We start from the raw sequence: 13,840 nt of genomic DNA, 5'->3' as shown, positions 1-13,840 counted from the left end.
ACCCAAAATCACAAGGTCCTTGGAGACTTCCCTGCTGTTCTCCGGATCTCTCTGCCCACTTCATTCAAAACTTCTTTTACCACTAAGTCAACTCAACAAGGAAAATGGTACTCCGAAACCAGCTGAGCAGATGATTTTTACCTCAGAAGGAAACCACTATGTTTAGAGAAATTAAAGTACAACTCGGGTAGTTTTCTACCTAATTGGGAGGCAGCGTGCTCCTGTGGAATGAACTTTGGAAAAGGCCTGTGTTCAGACACCAGTATGCCTTCTACAGCTCTGTGACCTTGCCCATCTGGCTCTCTGAACCTCAGTCACCTTATCTGGGTAATGATGGAAATAATTTTTCCCCGTAAGGTTGATAGAGGATAAAATAAGATGACTTACAAAGCACATCATGAGCTCACGAACAATGTTTAGCACAGAACGCTTGCTCAGCAATTGTTTGGTCTTCTTTCTGTACCCTGATTCCAAGTGGAATCAGGGGTTCAGGATTGCCACCACAGTGAATACCTGCCAGTGATGGGAACTGTATCGATATACAAGATGCTAGTTAATATTTGTAATAGCTCTGTGTAGTGGACATTTCTGGCTTCATCTTTTAGATGAAGATATTGATGAATCCATTCTGAAATAATGATGGAAAAGTGCTATATTCTTTGAATATATGTATGAAATGTATAAATGTAAGGACAAGAGGAATTGTCTGTAGCTGGCTGGTTCTGCTGGCCAGCTTTGTTCCACAAAAATTACTAATGGTGTCCAGAGCTGCAAAGATGGCAGGAATAAATTACTTTATCTTGCCAATTTTAAAAAAAAAACTTTTTATTAAAATATAATATACAGAAAGTAGTGTTAAGCATATGGTTCAATGATCTTTCGCAAACTGAACACGATCTTAAAACCAGCACCCGACTAAGAAACAGAACCTGACTAGCACCCAAGAAGCCCATGGTAATGCTTTCTTCTGGTCACCAATACTAATTGCTATCCTGACTTCTTTTGTTTGTTTGCTTGTTTGTTTGTTCTGAGATGGAGCCTCATTCTATCACCCAGGCTGGAGTACAGTGGCACCATCTCTGCTCACTGCAACTTTCACCTCCCAGGTTCAAGGAATTCTTGTGCCTCAACCTCCCAAGTAGCTGAGATTACAGGCACCTGCCATCACAACTGGCTAATTTTTGTATTTTTAGTAGAGAAGGGGTTTCGTTATGTTGGTCAGGCTGATCTCAAACTCCTGGCCTCCAGCAATCCACCCACCTCAGCCTCCCAAACTGCTGGGATTACAGGTGCGAGCCACTGCATTCAACCTACTACCCTGACTTCTAACAGCACAAATCAGCGGTGTTGGTTAACAAACTACAGCCATAGAATGTGTGTTTTTGTGGATGCATCTGCTTCTTTTGCTCAACATTTATGTTTATAAATAAGTTTCATCTATATTGATGCATGTAATTTGGAACTGTATCACACACTCAATACTGTATAGCACCCCATTTTGCAAACATTGACTTATCCACTCCATTGCTGATGGGCATTAGAGTAATTCCAGTTTTGAGGAGTTTGAACATTCTACTACATGTCTTTTTTGGTGACGATTTTCTGTGTTCTGTTAAATACACACCTACAAGTGGGCTTGTTGAACAACAGCATAGCTAGTTTCAGCTTTAGTAGATACTGGCAACCATTTTCCCAAAAGGGTTGTGTCAATTTATACTCCTACCAGCAGTGTCTGTCAGTCCCAGTTGTCCCACCTACTTGCCAACAGTCGGCAACTTCCATCTATTTCATTTTTGTCATGCTGGTGGGTGCCTGCATGCATTCTTATTTTTGTTCCATATACCCAAATTATTCAACATCAAGAATAAAAGACAAGAAGTGAGTACAGGAAGGGCAAATTGAAGGAGCATCACAAAGACTCCAAGAAAAACATGAGGGCTACAGCCACGTAATTACTCACTAGAAACCATCATTATCAAATGCATGTAGAACTCTAGTGCTCAATGACTCAGCCCCCCGGCAATGGTGTATTTAATGCCAATGGTGTATTTAAATTAAAATTTCATAACAGATGCCTGACTTTCCATCATCCCACATTTGGACTTCAGAATTGCATTTTCTTCCCACCACTTTTTAGGTCTTCCAGAAGAGGCTTAATGAAATTTGGGATGATAGCAAGGAACAAGTAGGAGAAATAGGAGAAGACTGGGTTCTGGATATAGTAACAATTGGTAAACCTAAATATGTACTTCAAAATGGGAAGGAGTCGGGAGGGAGAGACCTGGGGAGTATGTTCCCAGTACATCCTGTCTATGGGGATTACGTCACCGGTTGGATACATGGTAATAGTAATATCTTGCCATTGCATATCCTTTTTCAATTTATAAAATGCTCCGGGAATCTATGGCACACCTAGCAAGAAACAGGTCTTGTAAAAACAAGGTGCTGGAGGGAGGGCTACTGCATATCTGGCCTCATAGCAGAACCTTTGCTGCAGTAGGGGAATAGAGACTGCCCTCAGTGAATGTGTGTTTAGGACAATAATGAGGGGCTCATGCTTGTCCTCTTTCTCTCTCTCTCTCTCTCTCTCTCTCTCCCCCCCCTTCCTCTCTCCCTCCCTTGGTCCCTGTGTCTGTGCCATGCCATCTGACCTTGGGGAGATGCTGAAAATGAACTTCCCTCCCTGACTGTTCCCATGCAACATACATCCCCACCTCCTACAGCAACCCCAAACAGTTTCACTGCTAAACGTCCTTTAGCATGCAGCCAGACTCCATAGCTCTTAATAATAGCCAATATTTACTGGGTGCCCACCACATGCTGGGGAGTGTGCTAAACACATTGCATGCATTATTTATTTTAATTTGGCTTAATTTCCACAAAAGTCAGTCACACAGCAGATAATTCACAAGGCGCAGGATGAATCCAGCTCTCCCTCTCTGCCCAGAAACCCATGTGATCTGAGGAGGGCTTTTCACTCTCCAAAACACACCCATGCCTGCTGACACTTAAGAGCCCACAGTTCCAACTTTGTTTCTGTGTCAAAAAGGGTATGTATGCTTGTTTGATGCATTAATGTTGATTGGGCACATTATCAAACATTGACACCTTAAGGGAACATGTTTAGAAGAAAAAAGACCTTTTGTAACCTGGGAGCCTGGGATCATGAGCTTTTGAGATGTCAAGAATGTGAACTGCAGAACAATTTTCCCTTCCCTTTAGTGTTTCTAAATCCACAAATATTTTTGTAGATTTCCTTTGAGACAACTCTCTCAGACTCTGGGACAACGACTAACTCAACAGGTGAGGATGAAACAGACATCAAATTATTTCTCCAGTCCCAAAATGATTGAACAAATCATTTCCCTTTCATTCTGTACTTGGAGCTAAGCTTAATTATTTTACCCAACAACATATGAACCTCCAAATGCATATGGTTTAAGGAAACAATACAGACATTTGAAAATGGCTAGATATTTCATAGTTGACAGAGGCATAATGGGTCCTTTCAGCCCACTGGGGTATCATTGGGATATATGGTGGTGGTTGACACCAGGCAAAGGACAAGCCCAACACTACCACCCATTCCCAACGCCACCAAGATAGGAGGAGCACTGTCTTCTTTCACCTCTCATCCTCCCCTTGCTCTATTCTCTGGTCTTACCTACCTCCAATCCATGTTCTACAGTCTAGACAAAGAGAAATTTCAAAATCTGAGTGTTTCATTCCCCTGTAGTTACCCCTTTCCTCTTGGAGACAGATGCCAAATGCTAACAGATACAAAAGTAGAGTGAGAAAGGAGGAATAAGTACTAGTGTTCTACAGCACTATAAGGTGTCTATAATTAACAATAATTAATTATATGTTTTCAAATAGCTAGAAGAGTAGATCTTGAATCCTCCCAACACAAATAAATGATCAAGGTTTGAGGTGATGGACATGCTAATTACTCTGATTTGATCAATACATATCGTATACATGTGTGGAAATAACATACTGTACCTTGTAAATATGTATGGTTATTATGTGTCAATTAAAAATAACTGCAAAGCAAGTAAAATATCCTAAATGCTTAACAACATTGACCTGACCTGTTGTTAATAAACAAATTATTCAATTAATTCAACATGAAAAAATAGTTTAGTACTTACTGTGGGCCAGACCTTGTACTAAGACATGGGATACACCAATGAACAAGACATTCAAAGATGTAGATAAATGAACAGGCAATTATGGTCAATGGACATGGGGGGGTATGCTGGTCCAACAACAATGACCTGAGGAATCTGGCTCCTACCTACTTTATTTGACCATCTCTCACCAGTGCGTATGCCAGTCATTTCAATATTCTTTTAGTCCTTCAGACATAGTGAATGCTCACCAATATTCAGGCCTCTCACCCCACCGTTCTGCACATCTGCCTGGAAAAATAATTAAACTTAGCTCCTGCTCCTTGTCACTAAATGAACTCTGACTCACTCCCTAGTTCTCAGATTAGATTTCTGCAAGAAGCCTTTGTCAGGTCCCCCAAAGTGAGTAAGACCCAAGTGTTCCTAATGCCTTCCCTTGCATTACCTCCACATCCATTGACCATAATTGCCTATTCATTTATCTACATCTTTGAATGTCTTGTTCATTGGCGTATTCCATGCCCTACTACAAGGTCTGGCCCACAGTAAGTACTAAACTATTTTTTCATGTTGAATTAATTGAATAATGTGTTTATTAAACTCAGATCATTTCTTCTCATCAAATAACAGATTGCCAAATTGCCTTCAACCTTCTAAGATAAGCTTGCCATTTCTTTTTGAGAAAGGAAAAGAGAAACTTAACGGAGAGAAGAAAGCCTAACACTCTGCAAAACTAAATGAATTAATTCCATTTAGCCAACAAGTAAATAAGGATTAAGAGTCAAACAGCAACAAAACCTCCCTTCCTTGGCATATGTTGAATGCATGACCAGCTCTGAAATGTCTTCTATTTTCCCAGACTGCTTTTGTTGCTTAATTGTTCAGCAAAAAAAGAAGGAAATTCAGGCACTCCCAGGTCTCCCTCCCAAGGAAACCTGTTTTACTAGCTGCATTTTATATAGCAGAAGGCCCCAGAAGGAACTTATGGAAAAGAACAGGGGCTTAACAACCATGCAGCCTTCAGTTCCAGAACACACATTCAAGCTCGTGAGAGACTCCGGGTTGGTGGTGTTTTCCTTGTGTTCCTCTCAGAGCTGCTGCGTCATTCATTGAACTTGTATTTTGGTACTGGTACAAAGCATTCCCTTTATGGTTCACTCCCAGTCTTAAATCTTACATGTGACCACATGTAAATGTGTATTTTTATGGTTCTATAATCTCAAGACTTTTAAATCTCTGTCGCTTAAAGGCACACAGTGAGCTGAAGCTGAAAGCTCTGGAGGTTTCTGATCATCTAGAAATAGCTGATGGGCTGGTTGTAAGTGACTTCATGGCTTCAGTTATTTCAGGGACTGGACATAGAAAAGAAAAGGGCCTGGCACCTATTTAATTCTTCTGGGACTTAAAAACAGAAATTAAAAGTGATCAGAAAACATGCAACCTGTTTTGATGTAAATGCCTCGGCTGCAGATACCTGTATCTGCTTGCCCACTGGCATGCTTCCTTCTTAGGGCCTGCTCCTCGGCTCTCTCACATCTGATGTCTCACATCACAATTCTGTATATCCACAGAATTGATTTTCTTCCCTGAGCTTATGGGAAATCCTTGGGTGGCCTTAATGAAAGGTGGAATTTAAAAAAATAAATTTTATAGTGCATATTTGAGTTTTACAACATGATGTTACAGGATACATGTAGATAATAAAATGATTACTATAGTGAAGCAAATTAACATATCTATTATCTCACATAGTTTATTTTTTGGTGACAAGAGCAAGTGAAGTCTACTTATTCAACAGTCTCTAATTCAATATAATTGTATTAACTTTTTTAGTCCTCTTGTTATACATTCAATCTCTAAATCTCTTGTTCATCCTATACATCTGCAATTTGGTTCCCTTTGACCTATGTGTCCCCATTTGCTCTCCACCCCTCTTTTCCTCCATGGTAACCAGAGTTTTATTCTGTGTACTTGACCTCTTTTTTAAAATATATTCCACATATAAATGAGATCGTGCAGTATTTTTCTGTGTCTGGCTGATTTCACTTAGCATAATGTCCTCCAGGTTCGTCCATGTTGTGGAAAATGGCAGGATCTCTTTTTTAAGACTGAATAATATTCCATTGTATTATGTATATACCACATTTCCTTTATCCATTTGTCAGTCAATGAACACTTGGGTGTTTCCATGTCCTGGTTATTGTGACTAGTGCTGCAGTGAACATGGGAATGCAGATATCTTTGCAAGATAGTGACTTAATGTCCCTTAAATACATACCAAGAAGAGGAATTGCTGGGTTGTACAGTAGTTCTATTTTTAATTTCATACTATTTCCCATAATGGCTACATCAACCTCCATTCTGAAATGTGGGAAATTTACAAGGAAAATCAAAACAGAAAAGAGATGCAGAATGCAGGAAATGTGTTCTCTTTCTGTGCTGTAGAAAGCTTTCCTTAAGTTCTCTCCACTCACATTTCTTTTTCTCATCTCTCATTCTTCACTCTTACAGATGAATATTTTGTGAATCTGGAGCAAGATCTGTTTTTCTCCAAAATTAGCATCATTTTTCTGGCACTGAACACAGGGGATTATGTATCAAAAGAATATTTGCAAATGTCAGTTAGATGAAAATGACTGCATCTACTGCTCTATTTTGATGTCATTAAATAATATTCTATATCCAGAACACTTAAGATGTTTTAGCAGTACACAAGTTTAATCCTCATATGCACAAATATTTGCTTTTTAATGTCAAATTGGTCAGTTATTACTTTTTTCAAAATCTACTTTGACTTTTGTTTCTCCTTTTTTTTTTTTTTTTACTTTTTTTTTTAATTAATTTGTTTCTGAAAGATGGTCATACAGAAGAAAATAAGCTTGAAGCCCTCAACATTTCCATCAAGGTCTTCACTTCCAACTGAATAAATTCTGCATTCAAGGACCCCATACGGAAGTAGAATAGTGGAATAGTCATATTTCCAGCCAGTCTGCATCTCTAGCTTGAGTTTGTTTGCAGTGAAAATTCCCAAGGTTTTGTTTTATTTTGTTTTATCCATTTGCTCCCTCTCTGATCTGTACTTGTGCCAGCAAATCATTTCTGACCCAAGTGAACAATTTTACAGAGAGCCCTGTTCATTTCCACTTGTTAGATTTGGCCCAAATTCAGCAGTCATGACCTTTTGGATTTTAAGTCAATCTTAAAGCCAATTTAAGTTTCTCATCTAGAAATTGTGTTCCCTCTCAGCATTATGTCCAGAATACACTTGATGATTATATTTTCAAATATTCCTCTGAGGAGCTGATTATAGTGTTGGTAAAAGTTGGTCAAAAACAAGTTTTTGGCGTTACCATTATGGCTAGATTTAGAAAACTTGGGTTTTTAATTGTTGCAGGCCCTCAGCTGGACATCATCAAAGAGTTTTGACAGTAACAAGGGGTGAGAGGTGATGGAGGTGTTACATTTCCAGCATTTGAGTTTTCTAAGAACTGGAGGACTTACAAACAGTGACGGCTTCTGACGAAGCCAAGGTGGAACTAGCTAAAGGTTTATGAAATTGTTTTATTTGGTATTTTGAAAAAGAAAAATGAGCCCTCCTATACCGACATCTCTATCTCATATGTGTATATTTTAAAAGAGTTGGCCCTGAAAAAAAATAGGAAGCTGATATATTTTTTTTTTAGTTGAGGGGTTCACTCTGCAACCTCTGCCTCTGGGATTCAAGCGATTCTCCAACCTCAGCCTCCTGAGTAGCTGGGACCACAGGGGTGCCACCACGCACTGCTAATTTTTGTGTTTTTAGTAGAGACGGTGTTTTGCCACATTGCCCAGGCTGGTCTCAAACTCTCAAAGCAATCCACCTGCCTCAGCCTCCCAAAGTGCTGGGATTACAGGCATGAGCTAGAAGCTGTTTCTTATTTACATTTTAGGGGATTGCTGCAGATAGCTCTCCACCAACTGGCCCCATACATTCCAAGAACAAGCAAACTAGGCTCTTTTCCTTTTCGTGGAGGACCAGATATATCTCAAAATCTTATAGCACATTCCAAAGTGGCATGTAAAATCCGAGGTAGAAGTTTTATGTATCTGCTTACTTACATATACCTAGACTTGAGCTATAAAAATACTGAAGTAGGTGGCCAAATGTTAATACAAGAAATTTCCAGATCACTACTCTCCCTCTCTGTTCTTGAGGCTTCAGCTCACTTACAACTATGCTCTTCTGTACTCATGGGATGTGATCAAATTACATTCATGCATAAAAGAATTCACATTGTGCCGTTATCTATGTTGTTAAATAACTGAAATCCAATAAGAATCTTCAGGAACTACCACACCTATCTTTCAAGGACATTTACATTGTGTGCACATTTGTAACTGTCACTTTCTCATGGCATTTATAATGAGAATGTAAATAAATAATGAGGTAATGAAATTAAGCAAGGCAATCAATGAAGTAATTATAAAAATGAAACTAAATTGCAAGAAAATAAAATTGTAGATTTCATGTTAAATACTGAATCTTCTCTTTAACAAACTTTTTCATACAATTCTAACAGTTGTTTCAAGCAAGATCATTGATTAAAACTAGCAGGTGAAAGTAAGAGGAGAAACAGGATATTTATATAGTCTCAAAGCATATCCCCACAGAATACTTACTGATTACAACAGGAGATGTGTAATTTTATAGTGGAGGAACTAGCAGACAGTCTCCTAACCAAGTGATCAAAGTTAGCACCACCAGTGATGAGATATGTACACTACATGCCTCTTGATATGCTGCACTGGAAGGAAACAATATCTCTTCTGTGGTATTCCTACTAAAAGTGCATAATCTGAAAAGAATCATAAATAATATCAGACAGACCTAAAACAAGGAAACTTTTACAAAATCACTGGCAAAATGTTTAAAGTTCAATGTCACAGAACACAAAGAAAGACTGAGGAAATGTCTCAGATTTAAGGAGAATAAGTAGCGATGACAACTAAATGCAACATACAATCAATCCTACACTGGATTCTGGACCAAGAAAAGGATATTAGTGGAATAATGTAAAGTCTATGCAAAGACTATAGCTTAGACAATAGGATAATATCAATGTTAATTTCCTGATTTTGATCACTGTACTGTAATTATAGGAAATATTACTAACTAGAGAGTCTGAATGAGGGCATACTAAAATATACAATATTTGTAACTTTTTAATAAGTCTGATATTATTTCAAAATTAAAACATAAAAAAACCTAAAGCCGAAATAGGCGAATAAATGTGCCCCTATCTACATCCCATCTTATAAATTGCTAACGAAGAAAAAAGAGAGTGGTCAAGAAATCTAAAGTTTGAGAACTAGTGAATTAGATGATGTATGAGATCCCTTTCCATGCTACAATTTTACAATTCCAAGAATTATTAAATTAAGGAAAGCACAATGTATCAGGATCAACTGTTTTAAGTAAATGTGCCATCAATAAGAGATAATTTATTTGAATTTCTTACAACTTGATTTTCACACCAAGGATGTAGAATCACCTAATACTTTTATGAGAGACATTGACTACTAGAAATGAATGTGTTTCTTGTCTTTTCCACTAGTAAGTACATGCACACATGTATATAATCAATGCATCTCATTCTAGATGATACATGAAGTTGATAATTTAAACTATCCATACTCATTGTAACCTATCTTGGTCTGACATCCAGCTTCCCAAGGCTCACAGTTTGGAGTGTTCACAGATTAAAAATTTCATTTCAGATTGACTTAAATATGCAGGAGATAAACTTGCTGCTACGAGTGTAGAAGATAACATGCAACATATTCTGTGGAACTATTTAAATATGACCCACATCATTGTGCCTCCATGTTAATTTTTTAAAATAACAACATCCACTTAACTTGGCAATGTCCACACTTTAAAATGAAGGTAGAAAAGTATATTTGAATTTGAAAACAAATTTCCTAGCTAAGACTAGCCTCAGGAACAACTTATCATTGCTGATTCCTACACGTTACAACATTGTTTTAAGGAAGTATTCCATGTTGTTTTTACCAAGGGTACTTTCTTCTCCTGCAGAAGAATGGTGAAAACAGACTTAGAGACAGCACCTTGGGGTTCTGGCTTTTTCTCTGTCACTCACCAGCACTGCCTCAATTTCCTCAGCTATAAATAGAAGAGACTGAGCAGGAAGGGGATCTTATGCCATGTATTACGGACCTCTTGGCAGTGTGATAAAGCCCATGTCTTCTTCTCAGAACAATGCTCACAAATAGATAAAATATATAAAGTTACCCAAAAACCTAATGACAGAAAACACAGTACTAAAAATAGTTTTAAATGTGTGATATAGTAATGTGTGTCTTTTCTGCAGTAACACACTAAAGAAGACTATCCAGTAATGGGTCCAGTAACTACCATAATTTCACAGAAGTGATGGGCAGAGATGATGTTCTGACATATCTACACTATAATATGATATAAAGACACCTTTGATTCCCACTGTGTCAATATCATGGGTATAGCTGATGTTCTTATGATTTTTCTGTCCTAATTTGAAATACAATGAAAGAGTATATTTCTTTTTTTTTTTTTAGAGAAGGAAAGAAAAAAAGGAGTGAAGGAGAGGAAGAAATGTTGCTTTATTCTAAAAAAAATGGGTATTAATAATGGCCAATCAATGTTTCATTTAAACCTATGAGTAGGTGTGATGTGGTATTGACAAGAATGTATATTTTGTGTATTTAAAGTGGAGAGCTCTATAAATATTTATTAAGTTTACTTGTTCCGGATCTGAGTTCGAGTCCTTGATATCCTTATTAATTTTCTGTCTCATTGAGTCTAAGTCTCTATGTATCTGGGTGTTAGGATCGTTAGCTCTTGTTGTTGCACTGATCCTTTTACCACTATATCTTTGTTGCTTTAAAATCAATTTTATCAGATACGAGAATTGCAACTCCTGCTTTTTATTTATTTATTTATTTATTTTTGCTCTCCATTTGGTTGGTAAATCTTTCTCCATCCCTTTGTTTTGAGTCTTTGTGTATCCTTGCATGTGAAATGGGTCTGGATGTAACATGCCATTGGGTTTTGGCTGTGTCTTTTGATTGGGGGACTTAGTTGATTTAAATTTAGGATTACTGCCATTTGATGTTAACTAGCTGTTTTATCCATTCATTGATGTAAATTCTTCTTTATGTTGATGCTCTTTACTTTTTGGTATATTTTTAGAAAGGCTAATACTGGTTGTTTCTTTCTATGTGTAATGCTTCTTTCAGAAGCTCTTGTAAAGCAGGCCTGGTGGTAATAAAATCTCTGAGTCTTGCTTATTCATAAAAGATTTTATTTTTCCTTCAGTTGTGAAGCTTAGTTTGGCTGGATATAAAATTCTGGGCTGAAAGTTCTGTTCTTTAAGGATGTTGAATATTGGCCCCCACTCTCTTCTGGCTTGTAGAGTTTCTGCTGAGAGATCTGCTGTAAGTCTGATAGGCTTCCCTTTGTAATTAACCTGACCTTTCTCTCTGGCTGCCCTTAGTATTTTCTCCTTCATTTCAACCCTGGTGAATCTAACGATTATGTGCTTTGGGGTTACTCTTCTTGAGGAATATCTTTGTGGTGTTCTCTGCATTACCTGGGGTTGAATATTGTCCTGCTTTGCTAGTTTAGGAAAATTTTCCTGAAGAATAGCCTGAAGAATATTTTCCAGCTGGGATTCATTCTCTCCGTCACATTCAGGTACACCTATCAAACGTAAATTTGGTCTTTTCACATAGTCCCACATTTCTTGGAGACTTTGCTCATTCCTTTTTATCCTTTCTTCTCTAATCTTGTCTTCTCGTTTTATTTCATTAAGTTGGACTTTGACCTCGAATATCCTTTCTTCTGCTTGAACAATTTGAGTGTTTAAACCTGTGCATACTTCTCGAAGTTCCTGTATTGTATTCTTCAGTTCCATTAATTCACTTATATTCCTCTCGAAGTTGTCTATTCTCATTAGGATTTCGTCAAACCTTTTTTCAAAGTTCTTAGTTTCTTTACATTGGGCTACAACATGTTCTTTTAACTCACAGAAGTTTCTTATTATCCATTTTCTGAAGCCTGATTCTGTTAATGGGATGCACTTGTTCTCCATCAAGCCTTGTTCCCTTGTTGATGAGGAACTGTGATCCTCTTTAGAGGGAGAGGGTTCTGATTTTGAGTATTCTCAGCCTTTTTACGCTGGTTTCTTCCCATCATTGTAAATTTATCCACCTGTCATCTTTGTAATTACCAACTTTCAAATTAGGTCTCTGAGTGGACGTCCAAGTTGTTAATTCCCAGGGCCGAAATATGAGCCGGCCAAAACAGCAGCATTAAGACTGATGGTGCTTTTCTGCCCGGGAATCTCCAGTCTGGCTTCCTTCTTGAGTCCGTAATAGGCAACTCTGCCTTCCCGGAGCTCCAAACCTCGGTCAGAAGGGGAACCAGTCCCATTTACTCTGCACCAAGAGCTGCCACGCTGAGGTGCCGGCACAACCGCTGCGCCGGCCGCAAGAGTCACGCTGGCAACCCGTGTGGCTCCTCCAAACTTCAGTCAGAAGGGGAACCAGTCCCCTTTACTCTGCACTGAGAGCTGCCAGCAAAACCACTGTGCCGGCCACAAGAGTCGCGCTGGCGACCCGTGGAGCTCCTCCACTGGGAATCTTCTGCTCCATGAGCGACTAAAATTTGTCTGAAAGTGTGGCATCCTCTTGTTCTCTGAGCTTTCACTGGGAGCTGCAATCCCGAGATGTTAGCGATCGGCCATCTTGGATCGTTCTCCTGAAAGGGTATATTTCAATATTAATTCAATTAACATTTCAGTGTAGGATTGTATGTTGTCTTCGTTAGCAAAGACAAAAATGTGATTATTTTCCCATTCAAGTTCACAGATTCCCCTTGGATTCTCTCCAAGGATCCTTTGAGTACAAACCCCTGGACCAGATGACATCACGGTTCTTTCTTTCCCCCTCGAGTCAGAGATTTCTCTAGTCTTCTCTGGCTATGCACCATGAGGACCTGAGTCCATCATGTGTATATGTATGTGCCTCCCTCTGGGGACTCGAGTTTAACAAGATATCAAAATATTTCATTTGCGAGTCTTGGCTGCTGTACAGCACTTAGCAAAGCAGAGCCAGTTTTTCTAGTTAAGATTGGTCAACACCAGGTTCATTTGTCTAGCATTTCACAAAATATTTTCCCACATTTGTCCCAGTGCTATTTGAAGGCTGTAACTGACAATATAAATGTGCCCTAAGGTGGAAAGTCCAAACTTGGCCATTACCATGCAGATGCCCAGAGTCAAGGGATCTCCACAGATCTGCTAATTATTCCCCAGACTTTTCCACCAGCAATAAAAATCCCATTTGTTGCAGCTTGTTTGTAGAACAGCCCCCATTTCCACAGTGGTGGTATTAATTAGCAAAAACCTGTGAAAATGACTAGAGTTTATATGCATTAAGAGGAGGGAAAGAATGGACCCTGAGTCACTTCTAAATTTTCTTATAAATTCTCCTATAGCAACCAGGAGCTAAAAGCTCACTTGTCTTAGATACTGTGAATTTTAATGCTTGCAGTTCTAAGTGGGAATTAGTGAGGCCAATTAGTGAGTTCCCATTAGAATGACTTGGTGAATCCTGAATGCAAATAGATAAATTTCTTAGATAATAAATCACCATTCCCTGATGGCCAAGTG

The 13,840-nt window shown here is 38.5% G+C and overlaps 1 long non-coding RNA gene across 1 annotated transcript in view; it reads right to left on the bottom strand.

Moving 5' to 3' along the window:
• Nucleotides 1–9,291, bottom strand: part of LOC118153565 (uncharacterized) — a 66,162-nt gene extending 56,871 nt beyond the window's left edge. The window contains exon 1 of the long non-coding RNA XR_013536337.1: nt 8,790–9,291. This is a non-coding gene — a long non-coding RNA (uncharacterized LOC118153565). The remainder of the gene's footprint in view (nt 1–8,789) is intronic.
• Nucleotides 9,292–13,840: the final 4,549 nt, after the last annotated feature.

This window comes from Callithrix jacchus, chromosome 5 (genome assembly GCF_049354715.1).
Source record: "Callithrix jacchus isolate 240 chromosome 5, calJac240_pri, whole genome shotgun sequence".
Taxonomy (NCBI): domain Eukaryota; kingdom Metazoa; phylum Chordata; class Mammalia; order Primates; family Cebidae; genus Callithrix; species Callithrix jacchus.
This window is presented reverse-complemented; position numbering and strand designations above follow the sequence as displayed.